General features: G+C 48.4%; 1 protein-coding gene across 8 annotated transcripts in view; it reads right to left on the bottom strand.

Moving 5' to 3' along the window:
- LOC129496708 (uncharacterized) overlaps positions 1–19,926 on the bottom strand; it is a 283,680-nt gene that overhangs the window by 99,589 nt on the left and 164,165 nt on the right. For all 8 annotated transcript variants that reach the window (XM_055304914.1, XM_055304918.1, XM_055304920.1 and 5 more), the window contains one exon: positions 17,841–17,975. The gene's annotated coding sequence lies outside the window, so the exon portion shown is untranslated. The remainder of the gene's footprint in view (positions 1–17,840; positions 17,976–19,926) is intronic.

Genomic DNA, 19,926 nt, shown 5'->3' with positions numbered 1-19,926 from the left:
CTCAGGGACTAAATGCCACCCCGGTTCCTCCTCCTAAGGAATCTCCAGAACCACAGCATGACCTGCTGGATGGAGGAGAACCCAGCCTCTGTGTGTCACAACTGAAGAAGACAAAGGACTTCTCTGGTAACTCAAGAGCTTGGCAAAAATGCCAATATCTGGTCCTGGACTTGCCCTCCACCCCCACCCTAGGGCTCTGTCCAGAAGTGCAGCCCTAGCAGGTGGCCCCTCAGATGCTGGTTCCCGACACTGAGCCCTGGCCTGGCTCAGGGGGGTCACGGCCACCACCCTCACAGCCCACGCACCTGGGGGGCCTTGGGCAGGAGCTCTGGAGAGGCACGGAGGGTGGCCGACCTGCTCCCCGCTCCCGGCGGCTCCCCCTCCCAGGCTGGGCCCCACTCCCGCCCTCGCTGTGCCCTGGCAGCTGTCAGCCGCTGCCTGCCAGCCGAGGTGATTGCCATGTTTGCAGCTCCTTTCCTTGTTTGGAAAGATCTGGAGGCAGGTGAGGCTGGATGGGAAGTGGGACTGGCAGGTTGTGATCAGACTGCTCGGGAGAGGAGCCTTGGGGAGACAGGCTGGCACTGGAGGCTGCGCCCACCTCTGCACCCGGCCCACCCTCCAGGACCCCCCACCCGGGGGCCTCCCCCCCACCTTCAGGCCCTCCCCACCGCCAGACCCCAGCAGAGGTGGCCTGGCCCTCCTTCGGCCCGGACAGGCCCCCAGGCACCCTCACCCCAGCGGGCTGGGCAGTCCCACCCTGAGTCTAACTCAGATCTCCCGCCCTGGCACCCCCACCGGGTCCTGCAGGGAGGAACGTTCTGCGGTTGCTCAGTCCCCTCCCCACTCCTGGCGGGGACCCCCTAGATAGCATCAGTCACGTTGGGCTTTTGCTGTGTGCCTGACAAGGCAATTTGCGAGGAGCAGGGCTTTCTCCGCGCAGGATGCTAAGCAGAGCCGAGGAGGTGGGTGTGGGGGTGTGTTCTACGGAGATACCCGAATTAAACATCCAATCTGCCATGTCCTGTGTCACTCAACGCGATTCATCTTCTCCTGCGCTCCCCGCTGGGACGGCTCCAGAGCCGTTTTGTCTGCAGGCTGTTTGTCTCCCCAAGCCCCCTATCCGCAGCCCGGTGGTGTGTGGCAGCAGAGGGGCCCACATGCCCCCACCCCCATCCATCCCACTGCCTCGGTACAGGGGGTTGGGGCTCCATGTGGTTCTTCTGGGCCTGCCAACAGGCTCCCTCCCTGGGACATCCACCCCCACCTCCCCACCCCTACCCCCCCCAACCACACTGTGCCCCAAACCTGCCTTCCCTCCATTCAAGCCCAGGAGGAGGGGCTCCTGGGCCCAGACGTGCATGCCAACCCCTTGGGAGCGACGTTTTTTGTTTTTGTGGGGTTTGGGGGGGTTCTGTTTTTGCACACTTTTGCAGTCTTGCTTCCCAAACTCTGAGGTCACTGAAGACTGTCCCCATCGTACCAAGAGGAGGTGCTCAGCGCAGGTTGGAGAAAATGAAGACATTTTTGTAGTGGAAAACCAAAGGTGAGGGCCTGCCTCAGAAAACCAGCAGGAGAGGGAGGGGAGGACAGGAGACCCCAAGAGTCCTGATACCCAGTTCTTGAGGGCTCACTTGGCCCACCCTGTGGGCTGCTCTGACCATAATCACCCACACTTCACCTCCCAGGTTCCACCCCCCTCCTCTCCCCAGCTGGGGATTTGCCAAGCAGGCTCTCTAGAGCTCATTCTGTCCATCCCCCTGCTGCAGGCGGCCCTTCCCCTAAACAAACTACCACCAGTTGGAGCAACAGAAAAGGGATGGGGAAAGCAGCGGCCAAGCAGCAGGGGGCTGAGTTTCCTCTGAAATTCTGGTTTGTGCCAAGGTAAAAGAAGGAGCCAATATTGCAGTGGGATTCCAGACTCTCTCACCTGGAACAGTAGCAAAAGCTTCCCATTTTTTGGCTCTATACTTTTTATCCCAGCTCCAGTCTCAGCTCTGACATGGATTTTCTCTGTGAATACAGATGGCCACACATTCTTTTCCTCAGTTTCCTGTTTCCAAACAAGGAGGTTGGATCCTTCTGCCTGAGTGTGCTTCCAGATTCTTGTCTCCCTGGTCCTGTTCTGGGCCCCTGCTCTCTGTTTTGGGGCAGCAGGAACATGGGGGAAAGGAATCCTGGAAGTCGGTGACACCAGGACAGGCTCAGGTACAAATGCCCTGTCCCTCTGCCCCTAGGAGTTCATTGACACTTGGAAGATTGAGAGACTTGATTCCTGCTTTGGGAAATTGGTCTTAAGAGCTCAGAGCTTTCATGATAAGCCTCTCCTGGGTAACAGGCCAAGGAGGTGGGGAAGCATCTTGCTCCAGGGCATATTTTGATTCCAAGAGGGGTGGTGACTTGGTGACTGGCTTAAGGCTGAAAGTGGCAGAGCCAGGCTCAGAGGTCAAGTGTCCTGTCTCCCAGGCTGGAGGCCTTCCTGCAATGTAACAGAGCTGCCTGTAGGATGGATGCCTCATACCCCAAACCTGAGCCTCTCCAGCAATTCCTTCCCTGCCACCAACAGATCCTTCTAGTGGCAGCAGTGACCAGTGGCGGGGCAGGCCCAGCTGAGTCAGTGTTTGCTGGCTGGCTGTGAGAGAAATGATGAACAGGTCCGCGCGGATGGAGAGGTCCGACACAAAGCTATGCTAATTCTTCATAAGCTCTGCCTGCCGCCTTTTATATATCAACCTGAAATGTAATTATCTTTATGGCTGGCAGAGTAAATCACCAGTATGTGTCAAAGAGATTTGCTCCTGTGTTTTATTACGTAATATATTAGCTCTACAGTTTTAAGATGTCATTACTTGGCTAATCACATGAAACATTTTCATGAGCAAACAGTGGCGCTGGTGGGAGCTGAGGCCAGAGACCTTTGGTTAAATCCTTCTGGGAAATGCTGAGAGGCCTCAGGAGGTCATTTTGTTCAACCCTCTGCCTCTAGGTTTATCGAGGTCTATGCAGTCAGGGGTTCTGCGCTCTCTGAGAGACTCCGAGAGGAAGGGGACGGAGAGCAAGAAAGGCTTGATAGAAGATATCTAGATGCCCCAACAATTCCACTCCTAGGTGTATATCTAACAGAAGTGAGTGCTTTGGCCTATATCCACCAAAGGACACGCATAAGACTGTTTGGAGTAGCTTTATTCCTAATAGCTGAAAACTAGAAACAACCTAAATATCATTGTAGGAAATGAACAACCTTTCCTCTACCCTTTTATGTTCAGTACCTTGGGTCTGCAAATTAAGCTAACAAAATGCAGATTAACAGAAGAAGGCATACAAATCTTATCGATGTTAATATTTTTACGTGCATGGAGCTTCACGGAAAAGAAGTGAAAACCCAAAGAGGTGGTTAAGTCCAGGGGCTTACATACCATTTTAACAAAGGGCAATACAGGGACACCTGGGCGGCTCAAGTGGTTGAATGTCTGCCTTACGTTGTGATCCTGGAGTTCTGGGATCGAGTCCCGCATTCGGGCTCCTGCAGGGAGCCTGCTTCTCCCTCTGCCTGTGTCTCTGTCTCTCTCTCTGGGTCACTCATGAATAAATAAATAATAAATCTTTAAAACAAAACAAAGGGCAATACATTGGGAGAAGAGACTAGACAAAGGAAAGGGGGGGCGGTTTGAGTTTCTGGGGTGGTAAGCTGTGCAACGGGGACTAGGAAGTGCATTCTTCTGTTGTACTTTAAAGCCATAGTATGGCTTCAAACTCTGTCTTCTCTAGCCGTGAGTCCAGCGGACAAAGGCGGTGTGGTAGGACAGTGCACGGGCTCTGCGATGAGACCCATCTGGCTTGGAATCTTGGCTCTGCCACTTGTTCATTCTGTCATCTTGGACAGATCACTTAAACTCACTAAGCCTCAATTTCTCCATCTGCAAACTGGCAATATAATGCCTCTTTTGCATGCTATGGTGGGAAGTAATGAAAAAAATGAGTAAACTGAGTTGGTATAAACTAGCATGTTCTTTCTTGCACTATCCATGCAATCTTTCAATAAGCACCTACTGCACCCTTGCACGGTCCCAGGCACCGGGCTAGGAGCTGGCACACAGCATCGCCACCGTCTGTAGTGCATGAGCTGGGTCTTTGCTTGCTCGGCATCTGATGGGCCGGCATTGTAATTTCCCTTTTGTGAACCACCCCTCCGTCACCTGCTGTTCAAATGGTTCCACTGTGGCTAACCCTCCACTCTGTTCCCCATCGCTGAACCCCTCACCTCCCCCAAAACCCCGCCACCACCATTCAGAAGATTCATCTCCCTGGCCACAGAGATTATTTCTGGGATGGGCTCATGGTCCAGACCAGCTCCATGCAAATCAGCCCTGAGGCTTTCACTGGAGCTATTGAGAAAGAAGTGTTGCTTTTCCACGGAGGTTGATCAGCTGGTCAAATGGAGCCCTGTATCTGCTGAGGGAGGTCTCTGCCATCTGACCAGGAGACAATGCCCGAGAATAAAGATGACACAGACAGCTGAGAGACAAAGAGGGAAAGATTCCTAATAGCCTCATTTAAGCACCCAGACCCAGGCACACCAGCACTGAGCTGGGTTTCTGATACTTGCAAATAAAATAATCCTGATTAACATATTGTTCTTAAAATGACTAACATTCGAGGAGTTTTTACACTGCACCAGGCATTGTGCCAAATGATTTACAGGCATCATCTTATTTCATCCTCACAATATTCTTATGAGGTGGGTGTAGTAGGTTGAGTACATGTCCCCTCCCAAAATAAATGTCAACCCAGAGCCTCACAATGTGACCTTATTTGGAAGTGGGGTTTTGCAGATGTAATGAGTTAAGATGAGGTCATCCTGGATTAGGGTAAGCCCTAAATCGAACAGCTGACATCTTTGTTTAAAAAAAAAAAAAAAGACATACAGAGAGAGAGAGAGAGAGAGAGAGAGAAGAATGTCATATTAAGGCAGAGGCAGAGATTGGAACGATGTACCTACAAGCCAAGGAACACCAAGGATTGCCAGGTGCCACCAGAACTAGGACAAGGCAAGGGAGAAATTCTTTCCTAGAGCCTTCAGAGAGAGCAGAGCCTGGCCAACACCTTGATTTCAGACTGCTCGTCTCCAGAGCTATATGGAGAATACGTTTAGGACGTCTTCCACCACGGTTTCCTTAAGCAGTCCTAAGAAGCAAATACAGGAGATAGTGATCACTATTATTGTTGGAGTGAGAAAATTCAGGCTGAAGAAGTTAAGTAACTCTCCTGAGATCTTGTAGCTCATCTAACCAGAGGCAGGATTCAACCCCAAGCAGACGCCAGAGCTCTCTCTCTCTCTCCTAATCATTAAATGTTACACAGCAGGCACATAAAAACCCTAGTTTCTTTCCTTCCGGGATCATGTTTCCTTGCTCTTCGCATCCTCCTTGCCGGAGCTTGGTGTCTGGCATTTAGTAGGTGTTTAATAATCATTTCATGAATTAAAATCACTGAGAGCCCTTACTGAGCAGGCAAAGAGGATGAGGCAGCCCTTGACCTCCAAGGGTCGCAGTCTACACTGGCTACAGAAGGAACACATGCTTGGGTCTGAGAGAGAGCTTAAAAATAAGCCATGAAAGAGCTCTGAGACTGAAGAACACTCGCAGCTGAGCCAAAAGGACGCTTTTTCACAAAAGAGATTGACCTTGACTTGGGTCCTGAAGAACGCAGGAAAGAAATGGCAAAAGACTGATAACCAAGGAGAACGGTGTCAGCAGAGGTGTGGAGGGAGGACTTAGCACGATACACCTGGAGTACAGTATTCACTCTGGGGAGAGGTAGGTGATGGGCTGGGGAGCATCAGGTGGGGCCAGATCATCAAGGATCTGGCAGGAACTTAGAGGTGAACTGGTAGGAGGTTCCTATGGGCTCTTGGCAGAGGCAGTTACTGCTAGAAACAGAAATGACTTCCCCAGCCACCTGCAGCCACCTGCAGTCACCTGCAGTGAGCAGAGCCATGCACCTTGTTCTAGCCAGTGGGCTACAGATCTGAGTGTCCTCTCTGGCTGAAGCATTAGGAGAGCAGATCTCCTAGTTTCTCTTCACTCTTCGTGACAAGCGTGGCATGTGAAGTAAAGATGGTGTGCCTTCGCCAGATCTGAGCTGCTTGGATCACTGAGGACAGCTGTCCTAGAGGGTCATGCATATTTTTGTGAACAAGAAACAAATGTGTATATGCTAATTAGGCCACTGAGAAGAGGGGCTTTAGTTACTAGGGTGCAAGTCTAGCCTCTCCTGACTAATACAAGGCCGCTAGTGACCAAAGAGAGCAGGAAGCTGGGGCGCCTGGTGACTCAGTTGGTTAAGCATCTGCCTTCAGCTCAGGTCATGATCCCAGGGTCTTGTATTGAGCTCCCTGCTCAGTGGAGTCTGCTTCTCCCTCTCCCCCTGTCCCTCCCCTTTCTTATGCTCTCTCGCTATCTCTGTATGTCTCTCTCTCAAATAGATAAATAAAATCTTTTTTTAAAAAGGGAGAGAGAGGGATACCTGGGTGGCTCAGTGGTTGAGCATCTGCCTTTGGCTCAGGGCGTGATCCTGGAGTACTGGGATCAAGTCCCACATTGGGCTCCCTGCATGGAGCCTGCTTGTCCCTCTGCCTGTGTCTCTGCCTCTCTCTGTGTGTGTGTCTGTCATGAATAAATAAAAAAAATCTTTTTAAAAAAAAAGGTGGGGGGGAGAGAGCAGGAAGATGAGGGGACTCAGTCAGGGACAGGGTGGTGAGAAAGAAACGGTCAGGAGAGAGATGTTTAGAGATGCTAGAGAGTAGGATGAAGTAGAAGAAGGTATTAAAGGGGCCGAGGAGTTGAGTAAGGGGCCACTGGCTGAGAGAGGCCAGACCAGGGCTGAGTGGGGAGGAAACCTGGATCTGATGGCAACTGAGTGACTCCAGTTTTGTCGAGCTGGTGAAGAAATTCTGAAGGAAGGTCAGGAAGCAGTGGGAAGTGTGGGAGCAGGTGAACAGGTGAGCGACACACCCTTCTCCGGGCCTGTCTCTGATAACACCGGCCACCCCTGCTCCGTGGGCCAGCTGGTGACAGCAGGAATCTCTCAGGCAGCCTTCTCTTCTTGTCCCAAGGTCAACAGCGGCAACCCTGAAGGCCTCGCTAGATGTGATTTCATTCTGTTACCACCACAGCCCTGGAGAGCAGTTCTCATTACCCAGGTTTACAGAAAAAGAAATGGGCTCAGAGGAGGGGAAGCCACACATGGCCAGTCGGTGCCAGGTGGGGCTGGATGGGCCAAAGATGGCCAGAGTTCTGACTCCCAGAACGGAAGCTGGTTCCCCTCAGGGCTCCTCTTGGACACAGATGCGGCCACATCCCCCAGGAGTCCCCCAAATCTGGAGCCGGCTTGGGAAGGGTGAAGACATTGCCTTCTGGTGGCATTCACCACCAAGGGAGGGCTTGTTTCGGGAGCACTTGCTGCCTCCAAAGCCCTCAGGCTATCAGAGGACTTTGTCACCACACCCCAGAGGTAGCCAGCACCATTCAATCACATCAACACACCCAGACTGCCCCTCAAATATACTTAGTCAAACACTCCTTGAAAATATATACATAGTAAAACATTTCCTGCCCCTTTGAATCAAGTCATGACCCTATCACTAAGTTCTGAGCTACGAGATAATAAGCAAAAATTTTTGAATGAGATTTGTAAGAAAGTTTCTCAAAAGGGAGATGAACAGGGGATCCCTGGGTGGCTCAGCGGTTTGGCACCTGCCTTTGGCCCAGGGCGCAGTCCTGGAGTCCTGAATCGAGTCCTGAATCGAGTCCCGGATCGAGTCACGGATCGAGTGCTGCGTCGGACTCCCGGCATGGAGCCTGCTTCTCCCTCTGCCTGTGTCTCTGCCTCTCTCTCTCTCTCTCTCTCTCTATATATATATATATATATATATATATATATATATATATATATCTCCACTGATATAATGAATAAATAAATAAATAATTCTTTTTTTTAAAAAAAGGGAGATGAACAATTGGTACAGGCCCTTTTACCCTATACTCTTCCTCCTACTTCCTGCCTGGAACTCAGACTTGATGCCTGGAGCTCCTGCAGACACAGTAGACCTTGAAGTTAAAGAAAGCCACATGTTAAGGAGAGTCAAGCAGAAGAACATAAGAAGCCTGAGTCTCTGATGTCCCTTGGTACTGCCCTAGCAGCCCCAGAATGCCCAACCTTGGACTTTTGTGTGAAAGAACAAGCTCCTAATGGAAGTTAGTGTCTACAGTCAAGTCTCTTAGTAGCAGCCAGACATAATCCAACATTTTTTATGGTGGCTGGTTCAGCCACTACCCCAGGCTCCGCTTCTTTAACTGTGAAGCAACAACAATCAGATCTGCCTGACGGTATTTCAAATTGGGAGAGAAATCATGGACTTTCAACAAACTATGGGAAAACTTTTAAAATAATAATCCAGAAGGGGGGAAGATCTGATACAAACCCAGAAGTCTTGAAATAAAGAATTGATCATTTTAACCTCATCAAAATGAAAAAATTTTCTTTGTGGCAAGAATAATCTATACCTGTCAAGATAGGCTAGTTATGCTGCGGCAAGAAAAAAGCCGAAGTCTTAGTAGCATAAAACAACAAAGGATTCTTTCTTGCCCACACTCTATGTTTTCCCGTAGACTGGTCAGAGTCTGTGCTCCCATGTTGTCACTACTGCCACCTTTACTTTGGGTTCCTCAGCTGGAGGCACAGCCATCATCTGCTGATGCCAATTACCATGGCAGCAGGAAAGAGAACGTGCAAGGCGCTGGCAATTCAAACTTCAGCCCAGAATGACAAACATGCTTCTACCCATATTTAATTGGCCAAAGCAAGTCATACAGCTACCCCTGGTCAACAGGGTGGGCAATCAAATACTTTCTCAGGGAGGAATCCTGCATATTTATGAGAAGGAATATGCAAAAGCAACTGGTTTAACCCACTGGAAACAGTTGTAGGCATTCATATTGCAGACAAAGAGCTAATTTCTCTGATAAATAAAAAGCACCTATAAATCATCAAGAAAACGACCACATCCAGTAGAAAAAAATGGGCAAAATATATGAACATTATACAGAAAAGAGAATTAAAGATGCTTTCAATCACTCATAATAAGAAAACTGCAAATTAAAATCACACATTTTTCATCCATCAGATTTGTGAAAGTGTGGGCAAACAGAAACAGGCATGCTCATACATTGCTGATGGGCAGTGAATTGGTATAAACTCTATGGAAGGCAGTTTGGTGTGATGTGTCAAGATTTAAAGTTCACCTTTTGATAAGGTTCTTCTACTTTTAGAAGTGTATCCTACAGATGAGCTCAACATAAGGGAAATGGTATATTTTCAAGATTTTATTTATTTGAGAGAGAGACAGAGAGAACACACATGAGCAAGGGGGAGGGGCAGAGGGAGAGGGAGAAGCAGACTTCTCACAGAGCAGGGAGACCAACTTGGGGCTCGATCCCAGGACCCTGAGACCATGACCTGAGCTGAAGGCAGACGTACCCAGGTGCCAGGAAATGGTAATTTTTCAAGGCTTTTCATTGCATTGCTAGTAATAACAAATGACTGGGGGAGAACTAAATAAATGCCTTTTAATAGGAAATTGATTAAATAAATTATTTAAATTAAATTATTTCTTCCAAGGAAGGTCCACACATTTATAAAAAGAATAAAAAGTTCCTTTTGCAATGATATAGAATAATCTGTAAGATTTAATGTTAGATGAATAAAGAAAGGTGCTGAACAGTGTGTGTTATATGTCACTATTTGTGTAAAAAAAGGAAGAACACATATTCATAATTGCTAGAAATGTCCCCCTAAAATACACTTAAACTGGGAAATATTGGTTGACTCTGAGGAAAGAATAAGAATTCTCCTGTACTTTTTAGACTATGAAATAACATGGAAATGTATTTATTGTTTACTCTAACAATAAAAATTTAAATTAAAAGAAGAGAGAGCTGACCTAGCAGTTCCAGTCCCAGGTATATACTCTAAAGAAATAAGAGCATACACCCACACAGAAATTTGTGCCTGAATATTCGTAGCAGCATTATTAATAATAGCAAAAGATAGAAATGACCCAAATGTCTGTCAACTGATGAAGGTATAAATAAAATACGGTATATCCATACAACAGATTATAATTCAGCCATAAAAAGGAATGAATTCCTCTCAAATCAATCAATGTGATACATCACATCTTTAAAAGAAAGGATAAAAACCATATGATCATTTTAATAGATGCAGAAAAGCATTTGACAAAGTTCAACATCCATTCATGATAAAAGCCCTCCACAAAGTAGGTTTAGAGGGAGCATACCTCGACATAATAAAGGCCTTATATGAAAAACCCACAGCATATATCATATTCAATAGGGAAAAACTGAGAGAGAGCTTCCCCCCTAAGGTCAGGAACAAGGTAAGGATGTCCACTCTCACCACTTCTATTCACCATAGTACTAGAAGCCATAGCCAAGCAGGCAACAAAAATAAAAGCATCCAAATTGGTAAGGAAAACAGTGAAGCATTCACCATTTGCAGATGACATGATACTATATAGAGAAAACCCAAAGACTCCACCAAAAACCCACTAGAATAAATGAATTCAGTAAGATCACAGGATACAAAATCGATATGCAGAAATCTGTTGCTATACACTAATAATGAAGCAGCAGAAAGAAATTAAGAAAATAACCCCACTCACACTTGTATCAAAAATGATAAGATACCTAGGAATAAATCTAACCAAAGAGGTAAAAGACCTGTACTTTGCAAACTTATAAAACATTGATGAAAGGAATTAAAGATGACACAAAGAAATGGAAAGACGTTCCATGTTCATGAATTAGAAGAACAAATATTGTTAAAATGTCTATACTACCCAAAGCAATCTACACATTTAATGTAATCCCTATCAAAATGCCAACAGTATTTTTCACAGAACTAGAATAATCCAAAATTTATATGGAACCGCAAAGGACCCTGAATAACCAAAGCAGTTTTAGAAAAGAAAAACAAAGCTAGAAGTACTATAGTTCCAAAGCTCAAGTTATATTACAAAGCTGTAATAGTTAAAACAATATGGTACTGGCACAAAAATAGACACATGGATCAACAAAACAGAATAGAAAACCCAGAAATAAACCTGCAACTATATGGTCAATTAATCTTCAACAAAGCAGGAAAGAAAATCCAATGGGAAAAAGACAATCCCTTCAACAAATGGTGTTGGGAAATCTGGACAGCTATATGCAAAAGAATGAAACTGGACCACTTTCTTACACCATACACAAAAATAAACTCAAAATGGATTAAAAACCTAACTGTGATACCTGGAGCCATGAAAAGTCCTAGAAGAGAACAGGCAGTAATTTCTTTGACGTTAGCCGTAGCAATATCTTTCTAGATATGTCTCCTGAGACAAAGTAAATAAAAGCAAAAAATAAACTACTGGAACTACTTTAGAATAAAAAGTTTCTGTACAGCAAAGGAAACAAATCAATAAAACCAAAAGGCAACCTACAGAATGGGAGAAGATATTTGCAAATGACATATCCAATAAAGGATTACTATCCAAAATACATAAAGAACTTATACAACTCAACACCCAAAAAGCAAATAATCCAATTAAAAACGGGCAGGGATGCCTGGGTGGCTCCGTTGACCAAATCTTGATTTTGGCTCAGGTCATGATCAGGATGGTGAGATCGAGCCCCGTGTCAGGCTCCACACTCAACAGGGAGACCTGCTTCTCTCTCTTTCTCCCTCTCCCTCTGTCCCTTCCCACTATTTGCACTCACTTGCTTTCTCTCTCCCTCTTTCTCTTTCTCTCAAATAAATAATCTTTTTAAGAATAAAAATAAATAAAAATGGGCAGAAGACATGAGCAGATATTTCCCCAAAGAAGACGTACAGGTGGCCCTCAGACACATGAAAAGATGCTCAACATCACTCATCATCAGGGAAATGTAAATCCAAACTGAAATATATCACCTCACACCTGTCAGAATGGCTAAAATCAAACACAAGAAACAACAGGTGTTGGCAAGGATGTGGAAAAAAAGGAACACTCATGCACTGTTGGTGGGAATGCAAACTGTAGCCACCACTGTGGAAAACAGTATGGAGGTTCCTCAAAACCTTAAAAATAGAACTACACTGTGATCCATTAATCGTACCACTGGATAATAACCCCCAAAATACAAAAACATTAATTCAAATGGATACAGGCACCCCTATGTTTATGGCAACATTATTTACAATAGCCAAGATATGGAAATAGCCCAAGTATTCATCAGTTGATGAATGGATAAAGAAGATACAGTATATATATATATATATATATATATACACACACACGCACATATATATCTACATTACATATATACAATGGAATATTATTCATCCATAAAAAAATAAAATCTTGCCATTTGCTATGATATGGATGGAGCTAGAGAGTATAATGCTAAATGAAATAAGTCAGTTAGAGAAAGACAAATACCATATGATTTCACCCATATGTGGAATTTAATAAACAAAACAAAAGAGCAAAGGAAGAAAGAAAGAGAAAGAGACACAAATCAAGAAACAGATTCTTTTTTTTTCTTTTTTTTTTTTTTAGGAAACAGATTCTTAATGATAGTGAACAAACTGATGGTCATGGGGGTGGGGGGAAGGTGGGGAATGGGTAAAATAGTTGATGGGAATTTAAAAAAAAGAAATTAATTATTGATCCATCCTACAACCTTGATGAATTTTGAAAACATTATGCTAAGGGAAGGGAGTCAAACACAAAATAGCCACATATTGTATGATTCTATTTAAATGAAACATCTAGAATAGGCAAATCTATAGAAACAAGAAATAGATTAGTAGTTACCTGGGCTAGGGAGCAGGTTTGAGGGGGAAATGGTTATGACTGCTAATGGGTACCATGTTTCCTTGTGGAATAATGGAAATATTCTATAACTGATTGTGGTGACGTTTGCAAAACTTTGTGAATATACTAAAAACCATTGGATTGCACACTTCAAATGGGCAAGTTGTATGCTGTGTGAGATCTCAATAAACCTGTTTTTTAAAATAAGAAGGGGGATCAAGAAAAAAAAAAGGCCCATGAGACAATGCCTGAGGACACACATCACTAGATGCATGACTCACTTGTCAGGCTCTGTTGAAAGAGTTCATTCATAAAACTTCAAAAGAAAGCCCACAGGGCAGCTGTCAGCCTGGGTCCCCCAAGTGTAGTCTTCCATGCAGGTACCTTCCTTAGGGAAGAGATCCCTGGACAAGCCATGGTGGAAAGAGAGAAACAGGGAAGGAGAAAGGCCAAGCCAAAGGTAAGTGAGCTGGTTACTGGTGGCGGCAAATGAAGCTCAGTCCTGCCGGGGATCCCCTGCGAACCATGCAAAACCCACCAGGACAAGGGATGGGAGGGAACACCAGAGCAGGTAGCAAGCAGAGCCAGCTACCATGAGGCCACATCTGCCATGGCTACCAGAGGTGCCACAGCAGCACAACAACAGGCTGAGAGCTGAGGATGGCGCTGGGCAGCCCACCAGATCCTCTGGAGCCCCTCTTCTTGCTCTACAGAGCTCTCCCTGCTACACGGTTCTCAGCTCGGAGAGCCTCAACATCATTTCCAAAACCCAAACCCATCCTCAAACAGCAAATACCTGCTGCCTTTGTGGATTCTCAAAGGCTTTGGCTGAAGACCACTGAATGCACCAGATGTTTTGTTTTTTGTTTTTTTGTTTTTTTAAACAGGAGGCATCCAGAGCCAAGCCTGGCACACAGGGACCCATCAGGCTGTGGGCTGCTGTCAAGGTCAACGGCGAGGAGTGACTGTACAGCAAGGCGTCTGGTTGCTGTAAAAGAGCCCTGATGGCAGTGCCCAGAAGGAGTCTAAGAGGGGCCCTGAGTCACCGTGGCATTGCTAGGATAGGTGTGCTGCCTCAGATGTGGGGATGTTTTCATGGGGCAACAGGCATTCAAATGTAGAGCACGATCATGTAGGCAGAGTGGCCCATACCCAGCGTGAGGGGAAGGTAACCTGCATGGGTCTCTCCTCAGAGAGCAAATACTCAGGCCTCTCCCCAGCCCATCCCTCCCGCCCCCACCAGCACCCAGGCACACACCCATGCTGGTTCCATGGCACTTCCCAGTGTCTTGAAGGAAACCTGGAGGCTGACTCCATCCCCGTCACCAGGAAGCCCAGGAGACAAGAGCTGGAGCTCCTCATGCCACAGCCACCTGTCCCGCAGCGCACGATGTCCGGGGGTGCCTGCCTACCCCTCACCCATCCTTGTGGCAGGGGAGACAGCCTTGTGAAGCAGGGGGCACATTCCTTACGAACCAAGCTGCCCCTGAGGCTCAGACCAAAGTGCCGAGACAGAAGGGAACTGACCGAGGCCCCAGCTGATGTCACGGCCCCTGTGGGGATGGGGGGCTTCTTAGGACACAGCAGTTTTTCAGAGTGTTGCTCCAAGCAGCACAGCCCTAACTACCCCCAGCCTGAGCCCAAGGAACTGATGCTATCATCACCCTGTCACTCTTCATCTGCCAGCCACCCTTGGCTCCACGCTGGGTCTCAGGGTAAGGGTCCCCCTTACCTCTAAAACCTAGAACCACCTTCTTCTCACCTGGCTAAGGTTCAACAACTCTAAGGTGGGGTGGGGCTGCTTTTCCCTAAACACTCCATCATGGCAAGCCTGGATCGCTCCTCTTCTGAACTAATGGAGAAGGTGATGTAGAGACAGAGGCAGATGTGGGAGTGATGTGGCCACAAGCCAAGGAACACCTGGAGCCACCAGGAGGTGGAGGAGGCAAGCGATGATCCTGCCCTACAGTGTTGCGGGGAGCATGGCTCAGCCAACACTTTACTTTCAGACCTCTGGTCTCCTTACTGTGACAGATTTTGTTTCTGTTGTTTTAAGGCACCTGGTGTGTGGTAACGTGCTATGGCAGTCCCAGGAAACTACGACAGTCCCTTAATAAAGACCTTCCCACCCCAGATAAAAAGTGCTCCTACACATGAGCACAGCAAGCCAGTGAGACAGGCACACAGATCATTCGAAGCCTCACTGCCCAAACTAAAGCTCGTTAAGTCCCTCACGGTTCTGGGGAGCACATGGAGACACCCGCCAAACATGGCCCACCTCCTGGAATGTGAACTTATTCAAAGGTTCTCAGGAGGAAGTTGAGTTAACTGGTAAGTAATTTAAAACAAAGAGGCACATGTTGTAGAGCAGAAGGCCAAGGCGTCTGAATTTTTTCAGATAAGAAAGTTGCTTCGAGGGAAAGCTGTGGTGGTTTTGGGGCTCTGCTCCTAGACGCCCCTATGATCACTACGACCTTGGGATGTCCACCTTCACCCCTGGGTACAGAGATTTCCCCCCAGAAGGAAATCCAGAGGGACAGGACGTGATTCTGCAGCCATCACATGAGGAGGCTCAGCTCCTGGAAGCTGCTAGACTTCCCAAAAGCTGTTCCTCAGCCCTGGAGGCTCTCAGGGTGAGCCCTGGGGTGAGGCGGGTCTGGTGGTAGACCAAAGCAAATAAGAGCTCATCGGACTCCCCGCCCTGATGCCATGCTCCTGAGCAGACCACTTAACCTTGTGGTGGCAAAAGAGACTCTTAACCAGAGGAAACAAACCGAGGGTCGCTGGAGGGGCGGGGCGTGGGGGGAGGGGGTAACCGGGTGATGGGCGTGGAGGAGGGCAGGTGATGGGATGAGCACTGGGTGTCCTATGCAACTGATGAATCACCAAATCTACCTCTGAAACCAATAATGCACTATATGTTAATTAATTGAATTTAAATAAACATTAAAAAAAAAAAACCACCACCTTGCCGTGCCTAGTGGTCTGGTCTACTAAAGGAGCCCAGCCCCCAGCCCTGGCGGGCCTAGGGAAGCCTCAGCCTCCTGCAAGGTGCTCCCCACTCCACCAGGACGGGGTGAGGAGACCCCGCAGCAGGGAAACTGTGCCTTCCTAGGGCCGTGGAGGAGACAAGTTCTCTTGGATTGGGAGAAGCCAATAAGCCCCCTTTCCAACACAGGTGCCTGCAAGACTTTGGGGGCTCTGAGCCCCCACTCAGACCCCAAGGACTTAGAGCAAACCGAGGGCGGGGCCCCCCACCGGCTCCTCCTGCCAGGCCTGCACTGGGAGGGAGGCCACTTGGAAGTCGCACCAGGCTCTGGAGTTCATGAATGTTGACAACTGAAGAGTGGGAGTCATCAGGGTGGTTTATTGGTGTTAATGTGATGTGGGCAGGATTAGCGACTCCCCAGATTGTTCTCTGGAAAATACAGCAAACGAAGGCAGAACGGGTCTCCTCCTCCCTCCTGCCACTCAACTCAGGATTTGATTATAAGTGTCTTCCCGGGATCCCTGGGTGGCTCAGCAGTTTGGCACCTGCCTTCAACCCAGGGCTTGGTCCTGGAGTCCCAGGATCCAGTCCCACATCAGGCTTCCTGCATGGAACCTGCTTCTCCCTCTGCCTGTGTCTCTGCTTCTTTCTCTGTGTGTCTCTCATGAATAAATAAATAAAATATTAAAAAAATAAAATAAAAGTGTCTTCCCACGGATGAGAACTGCACGAAGAGCCTGTTGCCCCAGTGCCTGTAGTGGGGAGAAGCGAGGGCGCAGGGAGGGAGCCCTGGTCCTCTGCCCTGCCTCCCTGCCTTTCTCCCCGGGAGCTGGAGGTGCCCCAGCATACCTGCTCCTCCCCCCAAGCCTGAGCTCCAGAAGGTTCCTCTGCTGCCCCTCTCTCCCTCACTCCCCATCCTTCAGGCACAGGTCCCTCTGCGCTTCCCTGTCTCTCTCTGGCAGAGGACTCTGATTATCTTTGCTACCCGGGCAGGTGGGGGCTAACCCTCCCGCACACCCCCAAGGGGCTACCTCTCTGATCCAAGAGTCTCCTTCCTGGCTCTGGAAGCTGCATGGCTCTCAGAGCAAAAGCCAGGACAGAGAGGAGGGGCCTTCCGGGGTCTGGCCGGCCTGCATTCCTCTGGCCCCAGCACAAAGACAGAGGCGCCTGTCATGTGGAGAGCTGGGGGGCAGCGAGGGGCCTGTGAGGTCATCCAGCTCTCTCAGGGGCTTGAGGATAGCCGCTCGCTCTCTCGCTCCCTCAGAGACTCCAGACAGGCCCCTGGGAGACAAATGTTTTCATGCTGCTGGTAGTCTGGCCATTGCTTTCCTTGTCCTTCCTGTATTTGAAGACTCTCTAAGCAGGCATTGCCTCTTGCCCCTCCTGCAGGGTCCCAAGGTCCCAGCCTGTCCCCCTTCCTACTACAGGGTCTCCTCAGCCCCTTGCTTACCCCATGGCTCCCCCTTTACCTCCATTATGTTACCCAGTCTCCTGATGGGCCACACAGCCTGTCTCCTCTGAGCACGACCCTCTTCATCTCACTCTTGGCCCTCTGGTGGAGGACCACCCCGGCCTCTCCTAGAGGTCACACTCCAAGCCTGCTCAGGCTGTGCCAGGAGGAGGCCTCCCCATGGAGGGGTGTCTGTGTGTGCGCAGGTGTGCAAATGCAAGCCAGGGCTGCGTGCCCATGTCTGGTGGCTTGTGCTCCCCAATGCGTGTATTTGGCCTTAGCTTTCTAGATATGGGAGGCTAATCCCTGAGGGAAGTTTCCAGAATCCAGCCATGCTGGGCCTCAGGCCCATCTGCACCACGTGTATGATGGCCACCAGGAACTGAATAGTAGTAACCACTGCCTGGGTAACTAAGCTTGGGCTTTAGGTGCACTATTTACTACTTCTAAAAGCCCAACACTTTACAGATAAGAAACAGTGGCTGTACCTGAAGGTAACAGAAAGCAACTAGCCGGCTTGGAAGCTGCCCCAGGTTTGTCTGAGTCCTCAGCTCCCGGTCAAGTACGTCCGCGTGGGGTGGTGAGCAGAGTGTCCACAGATGGTTTCTTTCCAATTCCTCCCACTAAAAAAAAAAAAAAAAAAATTCACTTTTTCAGAAGATTTCAGAAGCTGGTATAATGAACCCCCATGTACCATCACCCAGCTTCAAAACTTATCAACATTTTGCTAATCTTGTTTCATCTCTTCTCCCAGACACAGATTTTTTTTTCCTGCCGTATATTAAAGCAAATCTCAGACATCATTTCATTTCACCTGCAAAGACTTCAATCTGTATCTCTAGCAGATAAGGACTTCTCTTCCTTTCCCCTAATTACCATACCATTAACACGCCTAACAAAATTTGCAATGGCTCCTCAGTATTATCTAATACTCAATCTGTGTTTTCCCAGTTGCCTCAGAAAAGGCTTTTTATAGTTGGTTTGTTCAAATCAGGATGCAAACGAGGCTGGTCCATTGCATTTGGCCCATGTGTCCTGAGCCCTCTGAGTCATTAACTGTCCCCTCCCTCCCCCAGACCTGGTGTCCCATAGGAAGTCCCACATTCTGACCCACCCTCTACCCCTCTACCCACCTCTACCCACCATTCTACCCCATCCTCACCATGTTTAACATGCTCTTCGATCCCAGAGAGAAAGTGTCTCAAAAGTATAAAATAGATCACACTGCTCCCCTGACTCCCTCTGTGGCTCCCTATTGCCCTGGAAAGAAAATCCACGCTCCTTTCTTGGCCCACAGGAACCCATCACATAATTTGGCTCTGGATTCCATCTCGGGTTTCACCTCCTTCCCTCTGCCTCCTCCTGCTCCAGTCCTGCAGGCCACCTTTCCCTGCTTTGACACCTTGGGGCCCAGTGCAGACCTGTTTCCCTCTCACTAGACCACTCCTCCCTCAGCTCCACCACTGTGGCCATCCTGCCACCCACCCTGAAGCCCCCTCCCCAGAGGCCCACCCTGGCCACCCTCCCCAGTGGCTCCCGTCTCAATCTTTTTTGTGTGACCACTCCACTTCTCAGAATCTGCATTTCCTTCTGCTATTTGTCTGTTTCCTTGATTTCCAGAAACAGAATGCAGGCTTTCGGAGGGCAGGGCTGTGTAGGGCTCGGAACATAGTTAGATGCTCAAGTATTTGATAACTGATGGGACAAATGGGAGGGAGGGAAGCAGAGAGAAGAGGTTTATCTTCTAAAGAATTCCAAGCCTGGCTGGAGAGGCAGGAAAACAATGAGAATGCAAGCCCTTTTGATCAATCAATCAATCAATACCTATTAAGCACCGACTAATGACCTCCACACTTTTCCAGGCATGCAGGGGGTATCTTGGGTGTTACCAGCACTCAGTTCAAGGATAACCGAATGCACTCCCTCTGTCGGGGTGGGAATTCACTTAAGGCTTCATGAACTGATCCTCCATCAGCAAAACCCCTCAGCCTCCCATAGTGTCCTGGGGCTCCAAAGGATGCCTGGGAGGCAGGCAGGGCCAATGTGATGATTCTCCCCATTTCAGAGATAAGGCCGTTGAGACTCAGCTATTTCCCCGGGGTCCTGTGGCCAGCAAGGGACAGGTTGCGACACTGCCCTTCCCTACTGGGCCGACAGGTGTGGTAGGAGCACAGGAGGGAGGCAGGGGGCAGAGACCACCTGGGCAAAGGGCAGGTGGACGCAGGAGCAGAGGTCAGGGAAGGTGACTTGGGAGGCCAGAACGTGCTCCCAGCCCAGAACTGTGGACTCCATGGGGAGAGACTCTCCATCAGCCCTGCCCCATCAGGTGGGGTATCTCAGTATCTGGCCTGGGGTCCAGAGCCTAAGGGAGAAGGCAGGAGAGCCCCCGGTGCCCGGCCCCGAGCTGCAGCCTCTGGGAGCTCCACGCACCGAATCTTGGGCTCCTTACTTTATGGCTTATTTTAATTTAGACAAAAGACTCACTTGGCCCTTTATGATCCCATCCAGTGGAGCTTTTTGTATTTTTACCAGAGCTTTCTGTTTTTACTGTTTTGATCTCTACTGTTTTATTAA

The sequence above is a fragment of the Nyctereutes procyonoides genome, unplaced genomic scaffold (genome assembly GCF_905146905.1).
Source record: "Nyctereutes procyonoides isolate TBG_1078 unplaced genomic scaffold, NYPRO_anot_genome, whole genome shotgun sequence".
NCBI lineage: Eukaryota > Metazoa > Chordata > Mammalia > Carnivora > Canidae > Nyctereutes > Nyctereutes procyonoides.
Note: the sequence above shows the minus strand (reverse complement) of the source record. Positions and strands in the feature narration are given on the sequence as shown.